Source organism: Patella vulgata, chromosome 1 (genome assembly GCF_932274485.2).
Source record: "Patella vulgata chromosome 1, xgPatVulg1.2, whole genome shotgun sequence".
Taxonomy (NCBI): Eukaryota; Metazoa; Mollusca; class Gastropoda; family Patellidae; genus Patella; species Patella vulgata.
Genome location: NC_065879.2, coordinates 18,159,081 through 18,180,516, shown reverse-complemented (window position 1 = coordinate 18,180,516; position 21,436 = coordinate 18,159,081). Strand labels below are relative to the sequence as shown.

At 36.7% G+C, this 21,436-nt stretch overlaps 1 protein-coding gene and 1 long non-coding RNA gene across 3 annotated transcripts in view; one reads left to right on the top strand and one right to left on the bottom strand.

The window, feature by feature from the left end:
• Window positions 1-21,436, top strand: part of LOC126808898 (GTPase IMAP family member 7) — a 46,746-nt gene that overhangs the window by 8,218 nt on the left and 17,092 nt on the right. The window lies entirely within an intron of this gene.
• Window positions 967-5,009, bottom strand: LOC126808923 (uncharacterized). The gene is made up of 4 exons (XR_007674823.2): window positions 4,897-5,009; window positions 4,316-4,407; window positions 2,248-2,335; window positions 967-1,410 (listed from the first exon to the last, which is right to left on the bottom strand). It is a non-coding gene; the product is annotated as an uncharacterized LOC126808923 (long non-coding RNA).

Genomic DNA, 21,436 nt, shown 5'->3' with positions numbered 1-21,436 from the left:
ACGATAAACCGGTTTTTCGATATTTTTAAGTAAGTCCGATATGATAAAATCGCCGATGATTTTATCACGGTATACCGAAATACCGGTATATCGCCCAACCCTAATTCAAATATATCTAAATTTAATAACATCCAAACCAAGCACTAATAAGATTAATTATGCACTAAATTGAAACAATTTCAAAAACTAAAAAGTGCTACAAAATCACACTACAAGTGATTTGTGAGGCATCTAGAAATAACTAGCATACACAGAAAACTAACAAAAGAAAAATGCACTATTTTGCAGGAGTAATAAAATGATGTAGAGCCTTTTCCTCATTACAAAAAAACCCCAAACAAAATGAATATTTTATAAATAAAAGAAGCAAAGCATCAAGATTACAGAATTGAAATAAAAAAATATCATATGTACAAAAAATTTATATACAATCACAAGTCATAAGCCACAGTGGTTCAGTGAGTATAAGGCGTTGGCCGAGAAATTTCAACTGGATTTTCCGGCATAGTTCCCACTTTTCAGTAGTGTTGGATATGGCAAGGGATAATTGGGTACAAGCCTGGAATCAAAAGAGAGAGAGAGAGAAATGGGGTTTAACGTCCACTCGACACAAACTAGGTCATTTCGGGACTAACATATGGTTTAATTTTATTTCAATAATTCGCTTGCGCGTAGGGGTCTTGAGCAGTGGGAGAAAACCGGAGGTCCCGGAGAAAACCCACAAGATTGCACAGGCGACCCTACTCCTTGTCTACAACCGGGGATTCGAAACCATGCCAGTTGACTCAATGACAGGCCGTATGATACAGCACGCACGTGCTAACCATTCGGCCACCACCCACCCCCCAGAATCGAAACCAACCCAACTGCGTTCACTTTGAAGAACCCTTGAAAATTGAATTATTTGACTCAATGACAGACCTTCTGATCAAATGTGTGCGTGTTAACCATTCGCCCCCCCCCCCCCTGAGTTCCCTTTAAAGAACCCTTGACAGTTGAAATATTTGATATAAGGGTAGGGTAGAATCACTCTAAGAACACAGAAAAGCAGGATATTAAACCGTATTTCATTTCATAAGCAAGGGAAAGTCACCTTAATGTAGGTCAAGGTTTTTTGTAATTCTGGGTGTATTTGATCTACATTTGGTTTCTAGTAATGCCTATTAAATACTTTATGATTTCCGACCAAATTCTAAATGATTTATATGTCACTTTACTTGCTATATTATACATACATATTTGAAGAGAATTAAAATCTAATTGTGTTTTGGAAGAAAATTTAACATTAATAACAAAAAATAAATATTTAAAATTTGGGTCAAATGCATTCTTTCCCAGAAGTATAAAATAAATTGATGCTTGGGTTCTCTTGTTATCATGCATCAAATACTCTTTCAAGGGTGTTCCAGCCTAAAAAATAAAAAGTAGGCAATAAGAATACAATGTTTAAATAAACAATTTATTTTGCCACATCGAGACTGAGTCTCTATTTGGTTTCAACTTTGCGTAACGCTTATTGTGTCTTGTCCACTTAAAGACCCAGGCAGATTATTATGCTCAAATCAAATGGATAAAAGAGAGAAAAATAAAATGAAATGGGGTTTAACTTCCTACTGTTCAACTCCTATACTCGGCTAATGAAGACGGGCATATGCCACACAGTGTGCTATGAGGGAAATTTTGCCCGGGCAGCAGTACTATCGTCTACTCTTATATCGAATTCCAACTGCCAGGGGATCTTTTACGTGCATTCCAATATTCGTCTCATCCGAAGGACTAGACAGCTGTCCTTGTCAGGCTAAGTCAGAAAAAAGTCTTGAGATTTGGGACTGAAGTCTCATAATAGGTCAACTATTCACCCGGTTCATACATGTATTGTCTGCAAATCTAGATTCCCTACTACATCATGGCAGCACCTATTTACTTGGCAATGTCTAATTATTTTTGGACCCATTCTTATTTTATTTCCATTGACAACAAATTGGATATTACCCTTTAAAATCTATTGAAATCTATTTGAAAAGTAAAATATTGTCCATCATTATTTTACTGCTATTTACTGTAAAAATACACATAGGCCCTATCACAACTTGAAGGAAATCAATGGATGTGATTGGCAAAAATCAAGCATGCCAAGTACTTAAAATAGCAGAGTCCTAGGCATTGCCCCAAGAAGAATAACTAGATTACCAAGCAAGTGTATAAAACTACTTCCTGATTAAAAATACAAATATGTATGTTACTTACATTTTGCCTGATTATCAAGCTCTGTGAGAAAAGTTTCCACAATATGAATAGCCATTTCCAACTGTTTTTATCTTTCTGATGTAGTTAACTGAGAAAAAAACATACATGTATTAGATGACTTAAATTGACTCAACAGTTAAAAGATGAAAGTTTTAATTTACAGTATATATTTTACACAAATTTCTGGAGAGAATTAAAATATAATTGTGTTTGAGAGGGATATTTAACATTAAAAACAAAAATAAAATATTTAAATAACAGGCCAAATGCAACAGATAACTTATTAGCTTTTACAATCACTACATTCTTTTTCAAAATTATAAGGAGATCACGTGGCTACGACGCTGGCTCGCTAGCCTGGAGGTCGGGTGTTCAATCTCTGAATTGGCTGAGAAAGTTCATCCAGATTTTCCGACGTGTCTTCCCCTTGTCAGTGATACAGGACGGAGGACCTGACAAGGACAACTGTCTAGTCGTTCGGATGGGACGAAAAACCGAGGTCCTGTGTACACATTGGCGTGCACGTAAAAGATCCCTTGGCAGTTTGAATTCGATATAAGAGTAGGCTGTAGTGCCGCTGCCCGGGCAAAATTTCCCTCATAGCACACTGTATGGTGTATGCCCGTCTTCATTAGCCCAGTTTATGAGCTGGGATGTAGGATGTTAAACCCCATTTCATTTCATTTTCAAAATTATAAAATAATTTGATGGCTTAATATTCAAGTATTATGACCAGGTAGAATTAGAGCATAGTTAATTTGAGGCCCCAGCCATTATAGATTAGCCAGAATCCTAATTAAAATAAACTCTGTAATTATATTAGAGAGACATTGTTTCATAAATTATTATCTATTGTAAAGTTAATCCAGTAAGGTATTAAGGATTATAAAGTTAGGGTAACTAAGAAACAAAGCTAAGGTATAAAAGTCCTGAAAATTGTATATATTAGAAAAAGGCGAGTTAACCACAGGCAGGCAGCGGGACATACTGAAGGGCAGGTCTCTGATATAGTGACAAGTTATTTCTTAGATGCTGTTCCTTATTACGTTACCTAGCCTGTGGGTCAGTATTATATGTATATATTATCATTGTCAGATATTGTTACAGAATATAAGATTATACTAAGAGAAGTGAGTTATTGAATTATTGTATGTTCAATTGTACACCTCCAACTAGATGAACATACAACCCATCGTCGAAGGTTGGACTATAAGTAGGTCCATAAACCCCGGATGATAGTATATGGTTGAGTTGGCAATAAATATACTTTCTACGGTTCAGAATTATTAAATAAACAACTTATTTTTCCACACGTTGAGTCTCTATTTTGTTTCAACTTTGCATAATACTTCTTGTGCCTTTTCAAGTTACAGACCCAGTTAGATTATTATGCCTCAATGGGTCAGGAGCCAGAACAAAAGTCTTGAAAAAAAGACAATAATGAAAAAATAATCATTTGATTTACCAATTATCTCCACTTAGGCAATTGTGAATACAGTATTGCAAACAGTATTACAATATGATATTAATTATATTTTACAAATTCATGCATTTGAATGCTTCATAATAATGATTATGAAAGGGTGTAACATTGCATCCATCTTATAGTTTTGAAGTAATATATCAAAACTGTATATCAACCAAACAAGCCTGCTGAGTTTCATGTTGATCGTATTTGAAATGGCATAGCGCTAGACTATGCCCCAAAAAGAACTAGATTACCAAGTGTATAGAGAGAGAGAGAAATGGGGTTCAACGTCCACTCGACACAAACTAGGTCATTTCGGGACTAACATATGGTTTAATTTTATTTCATTAATTCGCTTGCGCGTAGTGGTCTTTTGCAGTGGGAGGAAACCGGAGGACCTGGAGAAAACCCACGAGGTTGAACAGGCGACCCTACTCCTTGTCACGTACAACCGGGGATTCGAAACCACGTCAGTTGACTCAATGACAGGCCGTATGATATAGCACGCACATGCTAACCATTCGGCCATCCACCCCCCCCCCCCCACCAAGTGTATAGAACCAGTTAATGATTCAAAAAGCAAATATGCATGGTACTTACATAGCCTTTGTCTGATAAGCAACATCTGTGAGAAAACGCTTCCACAATATCAATAGCCCTTTCCAACTGTCTTGATCTTCCGAGGTGGGTAACTGAAAAAAAATATGCAATGTATTAGTTGGCTTAAATTGACTAGACAGTTTTGATTAAGTAAAAAAATGTTAGTAGGCCATAGTGTCGTTGCCCGGACAAACATTTTCTCTTAGCACACTGCATTAGACCAGTCAGAGCTGAACAGTAGGACGTTGTCTTTAAACCCCATTTCATTTCAGGTAATCTAGTATTTTTCTAGTAAGATTGAAGTCTCTCTACTTTCTTTATATGTAAATATCATATTTGAAATAAGCCATACTTTTATTCAATATGGGGTGGGGCTGGGGGGAATGGTCTAGTAGTTAATGCATGCACATGAAATCACAGGGTCTGTCATTGTGTTAAGTGGCATGGTTTCGATTTCAAGGAGTAGAGTCGCCTGTCCAATCTCTTGAGTTTTTTCTCTGGGTCATTCGATTTCCTCCGTTTGCTAAATAGTAAAATACCCATACCCGCAAACGAATTATTCATATTAAATTTAACCTTACCTGTCCTTTTTCCCGAAACGACCTAGCGTCTGTAGGCTAAGTAGAATGGAACAGTGTGCAGGGAAAGGGTGGAAACGGAAGTAAGCTAATCGTCGTCGTAGTTGATTACCGGTATGCATATAGGCATAGCTTAGACTACTTGATTCTTCAAATACAAGTACATGTAAGGCCTTGTTTTATGTCATTTTTCTATCTCTCTGTTGCATGTAAGAGTCATATAAATACTTTACTTAATTGGGATTGTATGTTCACATACACTAATCATTGTAGGACATTGGTAAAAAAAAAAAAAAAGAAAATATAAAAATTAGCCTAAATGAAATTGTTACCAGTTTTTCTTCAATTCAATGCCAATGGAGTCCTTGAACGGTAAATTCTCAATAATTGCTGTAAGGTGGAAAGAGTCATATCATCACTGACTGGAAAAAATAATGAAACTATAGAGAAACTAGAGAGACTGATTCTAGTTCCATTATTTATTATTTATTAACTGTGACTGAATCAGGAAAATAGGGGCCTAATAATATTACACAGAGTCAGAGGTTGAACGGAGAATTGGGGAAAATATCTGCTTATTTGATTTAAGGTTGTTTTTTTTAAACATAAATTAGATTACAATTCAACTAACACAAAAGTGTAAAAAGATTTTTTCTAGTCTGTGCCCGCGTTTATGTCTACTCTTGGCAAAATCTTTATAATATAAAAAATCATGAAACAAGAATCAAAATGGCCGCCAATCCAATCCAACCTCCCAAGATATAATTTCAAAACAGATTCTTACCTGCTGGTTCAAGTCGAGCCGTTTCTGGTTTAATCATAATGTGATTCTGTAATGTAAGTATTTGAACAACATCGTAGCCTTTATTATGTTTACATGGTTTCCAAAAAAGTGGGTTAAATGTGGATCGCTGGTATTTATAGGATTTGTCCTCTCATGGTCCCAATGCTACACGCCAATTTAAAAAAACTGTAGCCTCATCACATTCACAAGCTTTTTTGAAAAAGAAGGTTATCTTCAAATCGCTGCATATCGTTGAGGCTTGTGATTTCATGAATCCAATGCTTCACACAAAATCTGAAAAGGATCTGTTAAAAACTGTAACCCCTATCAAATTCAAAGTTTTTGGCTAAGGGGCATAACTCCGAACTCGAAAGCCAAATCTTCAGCAAAGAGGGGTTAATTCTGCCACGGGAAATGTTGGCGTATAAAACTGATTTGAATATAAACACATTTAAATTTCATTAAAATCGGATAACTGTGAGCAGTAGTGTTGTCCACAAACAAATTTCACCTGGACGGACAGGGGCAGCGACATGAAAATAAATATTCATAGACTCAAGGGCAGGTGTTTTGTAATTTGGATAGCGCCAGGCTATAATCCCTTACAGTTTACACATTTCATGTGTTTTCTTGCATCTTTAACACACCATATTCAACCCACATTCAATGTCGCTATTAATCGCCTCCACACCTTATTCGGCCACATTCATAGGTGCTGGTATTCTGATTTGATTAACCTGAAACTAAAACAAAAAAAATGTTCAGTTAAAGATCCATTCAGAAAAAAGTAATTATAGGGTGATTATTTCGAATAAAATATGATAAGTTTGGATATGGAAAAGTAGAGACACCCAATCTTACTAGAAAATACTAGATTCCTGTGGATAGAGAGAGAAATGGGGTTTAACGTCTACTTGATACAAACTAGATCATTTCGGGACTAATATATGGTTCCATTTTATTTCAATAGTTTGATAGCGCGTATTAGCAGTGGGAGGAAATCGGAGAAAACCCATGAGATTGGACAGTTGACCCTACTCCTCATCACATACAACCAAGAAATCAAAACCATGCCAGTGAACTCAATGACAGACCTTATGAGCTAACCATTTGGCCATCCAACCCCCCAGATTCCCATGGAAACACTAAAAGACACAGTGAAAACAAGCAGATGCCATGCAAGATACACCAACATTTTGTAAGAGGTGGACAGAGAACAAGTCAAAAAAGAAATTTAAGTTTCATCAAAATTAGATAACAATTGTGATCTCTAGAATGTGATTTGTACAATCAGGCGCCATAATCCATACGTTTTGGTCTGATATGCGAGAATATTCTAATGAACCGAGATCTTTGGGATATAAACATACATTTTAAGTTTTATCATAAAGGGTTACTCTAAAGGATCCACAAGCTAAAAATGCAATCTTTCAAACGATCAGGGGCCATAATTAGGGGTGATGATTTTCCGTGATCGCGGAAATCGCGGAATTGTCCACTAAAAACGGAATTTGAAATCTCACACGGAAAAGGACAGAAAAACCGATATTTGCTGATACTAAACACAAACTCAAAACAATTTTGCAGTTATCCAAGTATTTCATCTCTTTATTCATAAAAATCGGAAATATTGAATGATATTGCGTGGTTTTGTTACTGTCTATTTTAGTATTTAGCTACTTTCATTTCATCATTCAGGAATCATAATTTTACTTGAAACGAAAACCCGTCTTTCATGTATCCATGTATACAATTACTCTGTAGCTGAACTTGAATTAAACATTGTAATGTATATATATATGTCTTAAAAAAAACTTTTGTCACTTCATAAAAGTAAAAATCGTTTCATTTACTTCTTATTTTACTGCCGAGCTCGTGACTCGTGTTTATCCGCATTAACCACGTGACATCACAAATATGCTGTAGCCTTGTGAATCCAGCCCTTATTCTCGAAAAACGGTAGTAACTACGAAGATGTCTGGATAAATCGCAACTACAACTAGCAGCTGAGAAAAATGGCTTCGTCTGCTAAAAAGTTGAAACGAGCTCACAAGATGTAATTTTCTGTTATTTAATTCGGGAAACAGGTTTAAACAAGTCATTCACAATTCAACATTTGTTATCATTGGTTTAAAATGATCCGTTTTGTATTAAAAGGCATTTTAAGATGTTTTATTCATTTATTCATAAAATAACATTTTACCTCGAAAAAGGGAATATGGTCAGCTCTGAAACGGAAAATAACGGAATTCAAAATAATTAAAACGGATTTTGCTATTTTCTGAAACGGAAAATCATCACCCCTACATAATCTATTAGTTATGGTCTGATATGCATGAATATTGAAAGGAAATGTGATCTTTGGGATACAATTTGATTAAAATACAGATCAATACTCTACACTACATGAAGATCTGACCGGTTGTGTGGAAGGTCGCATCAGAGGTGATACAAGCGGCTTTTGACCCTATGATGTCAGACATTTGATTAACGAAAAGAAATGAAATGGGGTCTAGCATCCTACTGTTTTGCTCCTAAACTGGGCTAATGAAGACGGGCCTACGCCATACAGTGTGCTATGAGGGAAATTTTGCCCGGGCAGCGGTACTACGGCCTACTCTTATATCGAATTCCAACTGCCAAGGGATCTTTTACGTGCACGCCAATTTGTACACTGGACCTCGGTTTTGCGCCCCATTCGAACGACTAGACAGCTGTCCTTGTCAGGCCCTCCATCCTGCATCACTGACAAAGGAAAACCACGCCGGAAAATCTGGATGAACTTTCTCGACCAATGCAGGGATCGAACACCCGACCTCCAGGCTAGCCAGCCAGCATCTTACCCACTTAGCCACGTGATCTCCCATTTGATTAACCAATCAGCGTTTGATATTTCTAGTTGGTTACCCACAGCTCTGTGCACCACAACCAAAAACTTGCCGTAACTGACCTTTCATTGGCTTATCCCTCACAACATCCAGAATGTGGGTTATATTACAACTTTTTCAGTGTATTAAAGACAAGTAAACAAAATTTTGAACTATAAAAACGAAAAGAAATAGGATCTGTGTTTTAATCAGCTTGTTTTGGATATAAACATACATTTCAAGTTTCATCCAAATCGGATAAAAAGTGTGACCTTCCGTACAGGTAGCGTTTTTTTTTGTCTGGCAGTTTCGGTACGATCTTCACGAAATTTAAACTCATATCATCCTTATGATAGAACGGTGATATGTTTAGATGTTTTTTAATTAGATAAATATTTTGACCTCTAGATAGATCACAAGCTAAAAACGTGATTTTTCATACAATCATGGGCCAAAAGTTACCATCCTATCTGCATGAATATCGAAAGAAACTCAGATCTTTGGGTTATAAAATAAATTTCAAGTTTCATGGTATTTGAATATGAGCAGTGGTCAGTTTGTCAGGCAATTTCAGTCAGATTTTCACAAAATTTTTCATATCAGGGTGTAACAGTTTTTAAAATTGGATAAAATTTGTGACCTCTAGAGAACCACAAGCTAAAAAAAACGAGTTTTCGTACAATCAGGGGCCATAATTCAGGAAGTTACGGTCCGATATCCATGAATATCGAAAGGAACCGAGGTCTTTTGGTTATAAACTTACATTTCAAGTTTCAACAAAATCGGATTAAAATTGTGACCTCTATAGGGTCCACAACCTTGATATACCATATTTTTACGCTATTTGAGAACGAAGGACGGCCATTTTGTCTGTCAGTTTTGGGCCGATTTTAACAAAATTTGAACTCCGCCATCCTTAGGTTGTAACAGTGATATAATAATATGTTTTTTTAAATCGGACAAAAATTATGACATCTATAGGGTCCACAAGCTAAAAACGCGATTTTTTATACAATCAGGGGCCAAAAATCAGGAAGTTACAGTTCGATATGCGCCAATATCGAAAGGGACCGAGATCTTTGGGTTATAAACTTACATTTCAAGTTTCAACAAAATCGGATTAAAATTGAGACCTCTATAGGGTCCACAACCTTGATATACCATATTTTTACGCTATTTGAGAACGAAGGGCGGCGATTTTGTCTGTCAGTTTTGGGCCCATTTTCACAAAATTCGAACTCAGTCGTCCTTTGGGTGTAACGGTGATATAATAATATGTTGTTTTAAATCGGATAAAAATTATGACATCTATAGGGTCCACAAGCTAAAAACGTGATTTTTCGTACAATCAGGGGCCATAATTCAGGAAGTTACGGTCCGATATGCGCCAATATCGAAAGGAATCGAGATCTTTGGGTTTTAAAGTTACATTTCAAGTTTCAACAAAATTGGATAAAACTTTTGACCTCTATAGGGTCCACAACCTTGATATACCATATTTTTACGCTATTTGAGAACGAACGGCTGCCATTTTGTCTGTCAATTTTGGGCCGATTTTCACGAAATTCAAACTCAGCCATCCTTAGGTTGTAACGGTGATATAATAATACGTTCTTTTAAATTGGATAAAAATGATGACCTCTATAGGGTCCACAAGCTAAAAACGCAATTTTTCGTACAATCAGGGGCCATAATTCAGGAAGTTACGGTCTGATATGCGTGAATATCGAAAGGAACCGATATCTTTGGGTTATAAACTTACATTTCAAGTTTCAACCAAATCGGTTAAAAATTGTGACCGCTATAGGGTCCACAAGCTAAAAACGTGATTTTTCGTAAAAACAGGGGCCATAATCAATGAAGTTTTGATCCGATACATGCCAATATCGAAAGCAGCTGAGATCTTTTGGAGATAAACCTTTATTTCACGTTTCGTCAAAATTGGATAAGAATTGTGACCTGTAGAGGGTCCACAAACAAATTGTGGACGGATGGACGGACAGGGTCGACGACAATATATATGTCCACATGAAAATGTGGGCGTATAAAAATTGTGACCTGTAGAGTTGTCCACAAAAAATTGATATTCATAGGCTCAAGGACAGTTGTTTTGTAATTTGGATAGCGCCAGACTATAAACCCTTACAGTTTACACATTTCATGTGTTTTCTTCCATCTTGTAACACACCATTCAACCCACAGAGGTGACTAATACAAGTGGATATTCAATGTTGCTATCAATCACTACCACACCTTATTCGGCCACATTCATAGGTGATGGTATTCTGGTTTGATTAACCTAAAAATAAAACAACAAAAAAATGTTCAGGTAAAGATACATTCTGAAAAAAAGTAATTAAGGGGGTTATTTCCAATAAAAAAAAGTATTGCAAGTTTGGATATATGGGGTTTGTAACATCCACTCGATACAAACTAGGTCATTTTGGGAGTAACAACATATGGTTCTATTTTTATTTCAATAATTCGCTTGCGGTAAGGTCTTTAGTAGTGGAAGGACACTGTAGAAACTGGAGAAAAACAATGAGGTTTGATAGGAGCCCTTACTCAACATGTACAGTCGGGGAATTGAAACCACGTAATTACTTGCCTGAAGAAGTTAATGTCAAGTTTGGAATGTGTCGAGTTTGGAATGTGTCATGGTTTTTTTTCAAGCAACAATCCCAAGGATAATAATTTACATAATGAAATTGTGTTTAATGTCTACTTTTATGCTGAGCGGTACCTTTTGCTATAGGACATCTGGACGACTTAACCAAATTTAGGACGACTTAACTGTGGACAAGTTAGTGTATTGACATATTAACCCCCCACCCCCACCCCCCCAAAAAAAACCCGAAATCCTGTTTAAATCCAAGCTGAGTCCAAGCCATTCGTGGGTCTACAGAGTTGATATTATGCTTGTTGTGTAAATAAAGATCTAATTTATAATTTCTATGACATCTGAAGCCTAAATAAAGACTTGCAATAATCAGATTTAGCTCTTGCATAATGTATGTTTAATATTCATTCTTGTTTTACAGCCTATTTCACAAAATAATATATACTGAAATTAATAATTTTATAGGACATAATAAATTAAGGTTATGTAAGGTTTTTAAAAGAATAGGCCTACATGATTAACTGCAGTGAAAAAATACTGCTGGTTGTTTATGTTATCATGCCAGCCATGGACCTACGCTACATAGTTCAAATTAACCTGAACAAATAGTCAAATTATAATTGGGTGTTCTAAACAGAAAACCTAAGCTATCTCATAGCAGTGTATATTTTACTTAATCAATAGCCTATTCATTGAATGTTGAATCAATGAAATACTGAAATACTCAAATAGGTCCTTCCGTTCCAGTTCCACGAGTCATTCATCATATATTTTCCCCGCGATTTTCACCAATTTCGATATTTTATTACTGATAAATTGTAACTAAACATTAAAATGGTTAACTATAAAAAGAAACCGGCCATTCATTACAACAATTAAAACTTTGAAACATTTAATATATTAACTTACCTTAAATTGTTATCAGACTTATGACTGCGAATAACATGGCGCCGATAATATGAGACGAAGGCTACGATTGGATTAAATCTCATTTACGTCATTGTTGACCAATCCTTGAACGTTTAGGAACACCGCTTAACCATAGTGCGAATACGAACAAGTCAAATACACAAATTTAAAAATCATTTACTATCATAAACATAAATTCTTTTTTGTTTTGGTTATAGATTTATTTTCTAAACGTATGTTAAATTATGTTTCAAAGCATTTGTTTTCCAATATCTTAACAATTTTCATGACCTATAGGCTATAGACTATATAATAATATATTTTCTGAAATTTTCCTCGCAACGAATTGAACGATTATTATATCTCTGGCCAATCTGGGTCACAGCGATGAATGTCCTACTCCTAATCATAGAAATATATTTCTATGGTCCTAACCTAAGGAATGTTTGAAAATATAAATAATTATGCTAAAAAGTTTGTTTGTCGTGAAATAACTGTCTTTAAATTACATTTCTTGACTAATAAGCTACTAATTTTGGTCGTTGTTGAACCCCACGCAAAAAAAAAAAAAAAAAATAAATAGGTCAATGATAGGCTATTTGTCAATACCGGTACTACTACTAGTTACTACTTGATTATTGCCATTTTGATAATGTCTAATACTAATAGGCTAATTTAATTATAGCTAACAGGCCTACAATTAAAATTTTTTGGAATAATCTACCATTTAGTTTAAAATGTTGTACATCTCTATATTCTTTAAAAAAAAAAACAGCTTAAAAACACATTTTATTTAAACAGGCTTTAACTGACCCTGTCTGTGTATACAAGCTAATAGGCCTACATTTAAAAATTTATGGAATAATCTACCATTTAGTTTAAGATGTTGTTCATCTCTATTTTCTTTTATAAAAAAAAAACCGCTTAAAAACACATTTTATTTAAACAGGCTTTAACAAACCCTGTTAAGTTCACTGTTTAGATTTAGACTACCATAATCATGTTTTGTTTTTTTTATTGTCACTGCCCGTGAACACCTAATAAAGTAATATGAAAAGAAATAAATGAAATGGGGTTTAAGGTCCTACTATTCTGATCTGACTAGGCTAATGAAGACGGGCATACGCCATATGTACAGTGTGCTATGAGAGAAATTTGGTCCAGGCAGCAGCACTCCAACTGCCAAGGGATATTTTACGTGCAGACCCTCTGTCTTGCACCACTGGCAAGGGGTCTACAAATATGCTGTAATAATAATAATAATAATAATAACAAACAGAAATAAATGTCTCAATGTCAATATTTTTAGTAATTTGTTATGTGTTACATTTCAGCCAAAGTTAATTGTTAATTATTAAATTATTGTATCAAAACACTGTTTTTCAATTTCATAGCAATTTTTATGAATTATAATTTCTGAATGCAGGACGGAGGGCCTGGCAAGGACAGCTGTCTAGTCGTTCGGATGGGACCAAAAACCAAGGTTCTGGTTACATATTGGCGTGCACGTAAAAGATCCCTCATAGCACACTGTATGGCGTATGCCCGTCTTCATTAGCCCAGTTTAGGAGCATAACAGTAGGACGTAAAACCCCATTTCATTTCATTTCTGAAAACAGAGGTCCCGTGTACATATTGGCGTGCACGTAAAAGATCTCTTGGCAGTTGGAATTCGATATAAGAGTAGGCCGTAGCGCCGCTGCCCGGGCAAAATTTCCCTCATAGCACACTGTATGGCGTATGCCTGTCTTCATTAGCCCAGTTTTGGAGCAGAACAGTAGGATGTTAAACCCCATTTCATTTCTGAAATTTCGATGACAATGAAAATATGATATAGGCCTACTGTTTTTTTTTTCTTATCTGAACGGATTCTCCCAATTTTAATATAGGCTATAGGTCTACTTAATATATGGTTGGGTTATTATCAAAAGTTTACGTATTAGTGTATTTGAAGGTTAATTTATGGTATCAAAACCAAACATTGTCGACATATCAAAAAGAAACTTGGTCAAATACTGAAAGAACATTTTTTAATATATCAAAATTGAGTTTAACATCCTACTGTTCTGCTCTGAACTGGGCTAATGAAGACCGGCATAAGCCATACAGTGTGCTATGAGGGAAATTTTGCGTGGATAGTGGCACTACGGCCTCCTCTTATATCAAATTCCAACTGTCGAGGGATCTTTTACGTGACGCCAATGTGTACACGGGACCCCTGTTTTCGTCACATCCAAACAACTAGACAGCTGTCCTTGTCAGGCCCTCCGTCCTGCATCACTGACAAGGGGGAACCAAGCCGAAAAATCTGGATGAACTTTCTTGGCAAATGTAGGGATCGCGCACCCAACCTCCAGACTAGCGAGCCAGCGTCTCACCCCCTTAGCCACCGTGACCTCTGTCTGAAATTGAAACAATTCTGGTTCTTATATTGAAATGAAATGAAATGGGGTTTAACGCCCTACTGTTGTGCTCCGACTGGGCTAATGAAGACGGGCATCCACCATGCAGTGTGCTATGAGGGAAATTTTTCCCGGGCAGCAGTACTATGGTGCAGGCCAATGTGTACACAGGACCTCGGTTTTTCTTCCGATCCAAACGACTGGACAGCTGTCCTTGTCAGGCTCTCCGTCCTGTACCACTGACAAGAGGAAACCATGTTGGAAATTTCCGATAAACTTTCTCGGCCAATGCAGGGATCGAACATGCGACCACCAGGCTATCGAGCCAGTGTCTTACCCACTTAGCCAGTATGGCTCCATTCTTTTATTGAAAAAGATCAAAGAAAATTCTTGCTTGATATCAGGAGACAATGTGGCTCAGTGAGTGAGACGTTGCCACACTAACTAGGTGGTCCCGTGTTTAATCCTTGTCAGTGGTACAGGACATAGGGCCTGTCAAGGAGAGAGAGAAATGGAGTTTAATATCCACTCGACAGTACAAACTACGCCATAGCATGGCACATGGTTCAATTTTATTTTAAGTATTTGCCTTGCCTGTAGGGGACCTGGAGAAAATTTTTGTGTAGTCGTTCGGATGGCAAAAAAAAAATACTGACATCACACGGAGGGCCTGACAAGAAGCAATGTAATTGAGTGCACATAAAAGAACCCTTGGCAATTGGAATTCGATATGTCAGGGCAACATTTCCCTCATAGGAAACTGAATGGCATATTCTTGTCTTCATTCGCCCAGTCAGAGAAGAAGTGTAGGACGTTAAACCCATTTCATTTCATATCAGTTGCTAATACGCTGTGGCTTAAAGAGTAAGATCCAGGCTCACTGACCAGGCTCCCAGTTGCCCGAGACAGGTCATTAGGATTTTATGACAAGGTTTCTCTTTGTCAGCGGTGTAGGATGGAGTGCCTGTCAAGAATTTGTTTATATTTGGTGTAGTTTGGACCAAAGGCAAAATTGAGGTGCCATGTACACATTGGTGTGCACGTAAAAGAGCTCGAGGTCCTGTGTACTCATGTGTGTGCATGTAAAAGAACCCATGGCAGTTGTAATTTGATATGAGTAGGTCATACGATATATGTCAATGTAAAATTTCCCTCATATCACACTGCACATTCTGTGTTTGTATATAGTCCGCTCAACACAAACCAGGTCACTTCCAAGCTAACATTTGGTTCTATGCTTGTGTCTCTTTTTTCAGTGCAGGGGTTGGATGCATGGTCTAGTGGTTAACGTGTGCACATAAAATCACAAGGTCTGTCGTTGAGTCACGTGACATGGTTTCGATTCCATACTTAATTAAATCTGACAAGGAGTAGAGTCGCCTGTCCAACCTCGTGGGTTTTCTCTGGGCCCTCCGGTTTCCTTCACTGCTAAAGACCCTTAGACACAAGCAAATTATTGAACAGTAAACCCCATTAATCTCCCTCCTCTCTTTAGCGGTGGACACACTAGCCGAATCATTTGGCCGAATCAATCTGTGCCAAATCAAATCACAGCCGAATCCTTCACCCGATTCACCAGTCGATTGCATCACCTTGGTCTTAAAACAATCACATGACTTTTCGATATATAATTGGTGATTGGCTAATGAATTCTACAATCTTGTGATTGTTTCGGCGAAGCGGACAGACACACTAGGCGAATATAATTTGGCCGAATACTCAAAACGTGTGATTTGGGCGAATATTCGGCGGAATGACAGTGGACACTATAGGCGAATATCGATAGCACCGATTGATTCGACTAGTTTGTCCACCGCTTATTCAAAACAAAGGAATATGCACTAATTAACTCATTTGAACAACAATAAAATGTCAGCAGCATAAAATATTGTAAACATAGGATATGCAAATTTAATAGCTATCATTTTCACATGCAAAATTGTTTATATATTTTATGGCCAACTGGAATTTTTATTTGACAAAAATGTATGATGGAAAATTGAAACACATGTAAAAAATTTATTTCTCAGCAAACCATATAGCCTGCAATATAACTTACAAAATCTTACTTCGCTTTACATTAGTCCATTTTTTTGATGTTCTACTTTATTTTTTGTAAAGTAATTGATATCCAATTTGATAAGGGATTGGTTATTTTAATAAAAGTTTTTCTTATAAAATCTTCTCTGACTAACTAGTTAAACATCACAGCATAGGCTATAGTACAAAATTAAATGAGAGCAAACCCTTTTTTTTCAGTCAGATGTAAAACTATTGCCTATTCGTGGCTTTGGTCTTTTAAAATATCGTATTGAATGAAATGTTTAAAATGTGTACTGTACTGACTATACACATCAAATCTCATCCAAGGATTACCAAATATCCAGCACATTTTCTCTTACCCTGTAGCCTAGGCTATATGATGGTCTGTTGTTATTTTTAGGTACCTGAATGACCGAATCATTGATAGAAATTCCAAGTTTATTGAGATTCACATAAGACTCGTTGTTCACTTTTTGAAGGCGGTAGCCTAATGAAAGAAATGCCGACCATGTCCGTTATCTCTTTCGAGAAACCTCGCTAATCGCTATATTATACGACTCGTTAGTTACGATTACGTTTCTGCCATGGCGACAGTGAAATAATATAATGTCAAATAAGGCATGCTTGTATATATTACATTTCGCGTGAAGCCACATTAGGCTCTAATGAAATTCAACTATCAAAAAAACATTCAATTTTCGTCGGCCATTTTGTTTATACCAATGGCTGTTCCCTCATTTTTTAAAGACGGAACGAAACAGCAAATAACCACCAATTGGATTAATTATTATGTGTAATTACTGACTACAGGATTAAATTTCCCGCAACAGAAAGGGGGATACCGAAATAATAAACTGTGTATTTAGACTTCCTGGAGAGCGAACCCCGCTAATGACCTATTTTTCTACATTCACGTCAGTTGATTCAGCGTACCGTTAAAGCAAAGGCAGGGCTAAATGATTTTTCGACTCAGGAATAAAGTAAAATAAATAAAAGAATATAATTGTTTTTTTCCTAGTCGGCAAAATAAAGTGGACTAAAATACCGAGCAATATCATTTTGGTCTGTATAGTTGAAGCCACTCTGCGGTGGTGCGAAAGTATTTCGGTATCGATATGCCCATTATTCATTCCATCAATTTTTGGGGCACCCAAATTTCTTTAAACTGAGTAATGGCTATGGATTTAAAACAGTTCAGGCAGTATATATAACAAAACGGTGACTCCGAAACATTTTTTTAATTGAGCGGGCGGGGTGGGGGGGGGGCACTGTGCGCCACATTTTATTTCATTATTTGTTTCATTATTTTTTTCAAGATTTGGAATAGTCTTTCAAAAGTGCAGTTGTATATAGACTATGTTTCAGAAGTTTTAATGTCATCCAGTTATATATATGCTATCTTTCAGAAGTGTTAATGACACGCAGTTCTATATAGACTATCTTTTAGAAGTGACGATGAAATGATCGTTTTTTTAAACAGTCTTTCAGAAGTGACGATGAAATGATCATCTATATGCACTATCTCCGAGAAGTGTGAACGGCATGCAATTCTATATCGACTGTCTTTCAGAAGTGACGATAAAATGCTGTGAAAACAGACCATCTTTTGGAAGTGTCGATGAAATTAGCATTTCGATGGAGTTTTTATAACACTTGAAAGGAAGTGTCTTTGGAAATGTTTTTAAAGTGAACACGTCGCTTGAAGTGTTCCTAGAAGTGTGTTAGAAATGAACATTTCGACTGAGTTTTTTAAACACTTCAGGGGAAGCGTTTCTAGAAGTGTGTCAGAAATGAACACTTCGTCGGAAGTGTTCCTAGAAGTGTGTTAGAAATAAACACTTCATAGGAAGTGAACACTTCATTTCGGTACGGGAAGCAATCAAAACAATATCATCAAGATGATGTAAAAGTGTGAGAGGCACTTCAGTCTCCTAATGGCCTGTTCAACATATATGCGACGTTTAGCAATGACCTCTGTCGTTCTAACATCTGATACGCTCATCTGAGAGACTCCCCGTCTCCCAGGAGGCACCAACAGTTCAGCACGGAGAAGTGCAAGTTCCTCTCTTATTGGGAAACCCCTGTCAGCAAGTACAATATCGTAATCCTCAATCAAATCAAGGAACCCAGAATTTAGTGGGCCATACTTATCACTTGTACGCCCCCCCCCCCCCAAGTTTTTGATACAAAATTAATCATCCCTGCAGAAGTGATACTGATAAGAATTGTTGCAGTATGATGATGTTTGTAATCACTCCAAGTGAGAGTCTGTACCTGCAAATTGTTTGGTGTTTCTATAAAAACTTCTGTGCAGTCAATAATATGCCTAGCTCTGCAAAACTTTGGATTTCGGAAAGAGGGAGGGAGATTTTCTCTTACTACTTCTTTTGCAGGATTGAAAACTAGTGACCCTAAAAATTTTGATAAAAATTTGATCCATGTTGTGATAACATTTGATACTTGTGTACAAGAAATTCCAAATCTATCAGCTAAATCTTCATTTAGAACACCAAGGCGCAGTTTCATCATTGTCATGATGAACTCTATCCTATGTGTAAGAGTTCTTTTAACTCTGCTATCATACCTCTTATAGCGAATAGGGTTACACACCTTGCTAGGTCCCTTCCAGTACCTGATGTGCCTGAAATATTTGTTCATGCAAGACTTAATTTTCAAGAAACTTGCCAATGTTGGAATTTTACTTTTAATCTGATTTAAGGATAGACTGAATTTGAAATGGCTTTCTTAATAAATCAGTTACCGTACTCTTAGACTTTGAAAGTTCTTTTTCTAAGTATTTTACCCTGTTCCTTAGCCTTTTCAATTCAACAGATTCTGAAGACTCAGCAGAGGTTTGAATATTTGAAACTGAGTAGCTGTGATCAACATTATATGTAAGATCTAATGGTAAGGATTCAGAACAGTCATCTTTCTCAGAAGAAATGGCATGTTCTGTCATACGGTTTTCATTGATATTACAATTACTATTAATATTTTGCGACTTCCTGAAATTTTTTGGGGACATGATCAACATTTTCACGTGCTGTAGGAGGTGGACGAGCCTTAATTTCTCTACGAGACTCATATCCAAGATGTAGTGATGGATATGGGTTAGCAGCGGTTGGATTTCCATCAGCAAAGTGAACGGAACAAACTCGAGAATCAGACGTTGGAAGCCAGATTTTGTTCCCTTTCTTCCTGTTTACAATGGATGTCCACTTCTGTCTGCCCTCTGGATCTTTAAGTTCAGTTGGAAAAGTGAATAAGCAAAATGGGGGATCGCAAATACAAGAGCCTGTTCCTTTGTTACAGTTATGAATATCACAGTTTTGACATCGTGTATAGTTGATAATCAGTTTGATTGCTTGATGCTTGATAAATTAAAAAGTGTCATCGATTAATTTGGGATTTCGGCGGGGGACATCAGCCTCACTGTTGGCTTGTTTAAATTCAAAATATTTATCAGGTCTGGAACAAAGGATATTAAACAAAATATTTTTGTTTAAGAAATACATTTAATTGAAAAGCAAACTATGATTGACAAGACTACTTCCCCGGAAAGTATGTGGGGTTCGAGTTTCTCTCGATATTCGCGCATATCGGATCCTAACTTCCTGAATTATGGCCCCTGATTGTATGAAAAATCCCTTTTAATATGTCTATATTCATATTTTTGTATCTGTATTTTTGTCACCTACAGGCCACAATTCTTAGTGGATCATCTTGAAACTTTCCATACTTATGTCTTATACCCCAAGGATGATCCCTATTGTTTGTGGGTGCATGGCCGACCCCCGGGGGCAGAGCCAACTTCAATTTGCTTGTGTCTGTTTGCTGTCTAGAGGCCAGTGCATGTCGGATCCCCAGAAACATAGCCACGTCCAATTTGTGTGTCTGTGTTACCTAGAGGCAACAATTCTTAACAGATATTCTTGAAACTCTGTGTACCTATTCTTATACCCTTAGGATGAGCCACATCAATTTTTCTTCGTGTTACCCGAAGTCCGCAATTCTTAATGGATAGCCTGTGGTCCCTTTCGGTGTCACGATTTTTATCCAATTTAAAAAGGAAACATGTTCAAATATATCACCGTTACACCCTAATGATGGTTGTCTTAAAATTTCCTGAAAATCGAACCATAGGAAACATGTTCAAATATATTACCGTTACACCCTAATGATGGTTGACTTAAAATTTCCTGAAAATCGAACCATAACCATCCGAAAAAATTGCCTCTCCTAGTACGCCAATGATGTAATGTAATACAAAGGATGTGGGTCCCTCTATAGGTCACAATTTTTAACCGATTAAAATAAAACTTCATATGTATGTTTATAGCTCAAAGATCCTGGTTCCTGTCGATAGGTAACTTCCTGGATTACGACCCATTGATTGTACGAAAAATCACGTTTTCTGCTTGTTACCCCTCCAGAGGTCACAATTTTTATTTGATTTTAAAAACCGTTCAAATATCAACGTTACACCACAATTTCAATTTCGTGAAATTCAGACGGACATTGACAAAATGGTCACTCCCCTCTACGCAATACAATACCAAGGTTGTAGATCCTCTACACAATACAATACCAAGGTTGTAGATCCTCTAGAGGACACTATTTTTGTCCGATTTTGATGAAACTTAAAATACGTTTATATCCCCAAACTTTCGGTTCCTGTCGATATTGACGCATGTCGGCCCGTAACATCCTAGTTTATAGGGGGGGGGGGGGAGATACATGTTGGCCGTCATATATATTTAGAGGAAAAGGTGCCTTTTGTAGATGGTATTCCTTGACCACCAATATCAAAAACTGAGATATTGGTAGATAGAGGTTTTTGCATATCGAAAATCCTGTAGACCCAATGTGGCATAAATAAAATCATATGTAGAGGAGTTGGTGCCAATCAAAATTCAAA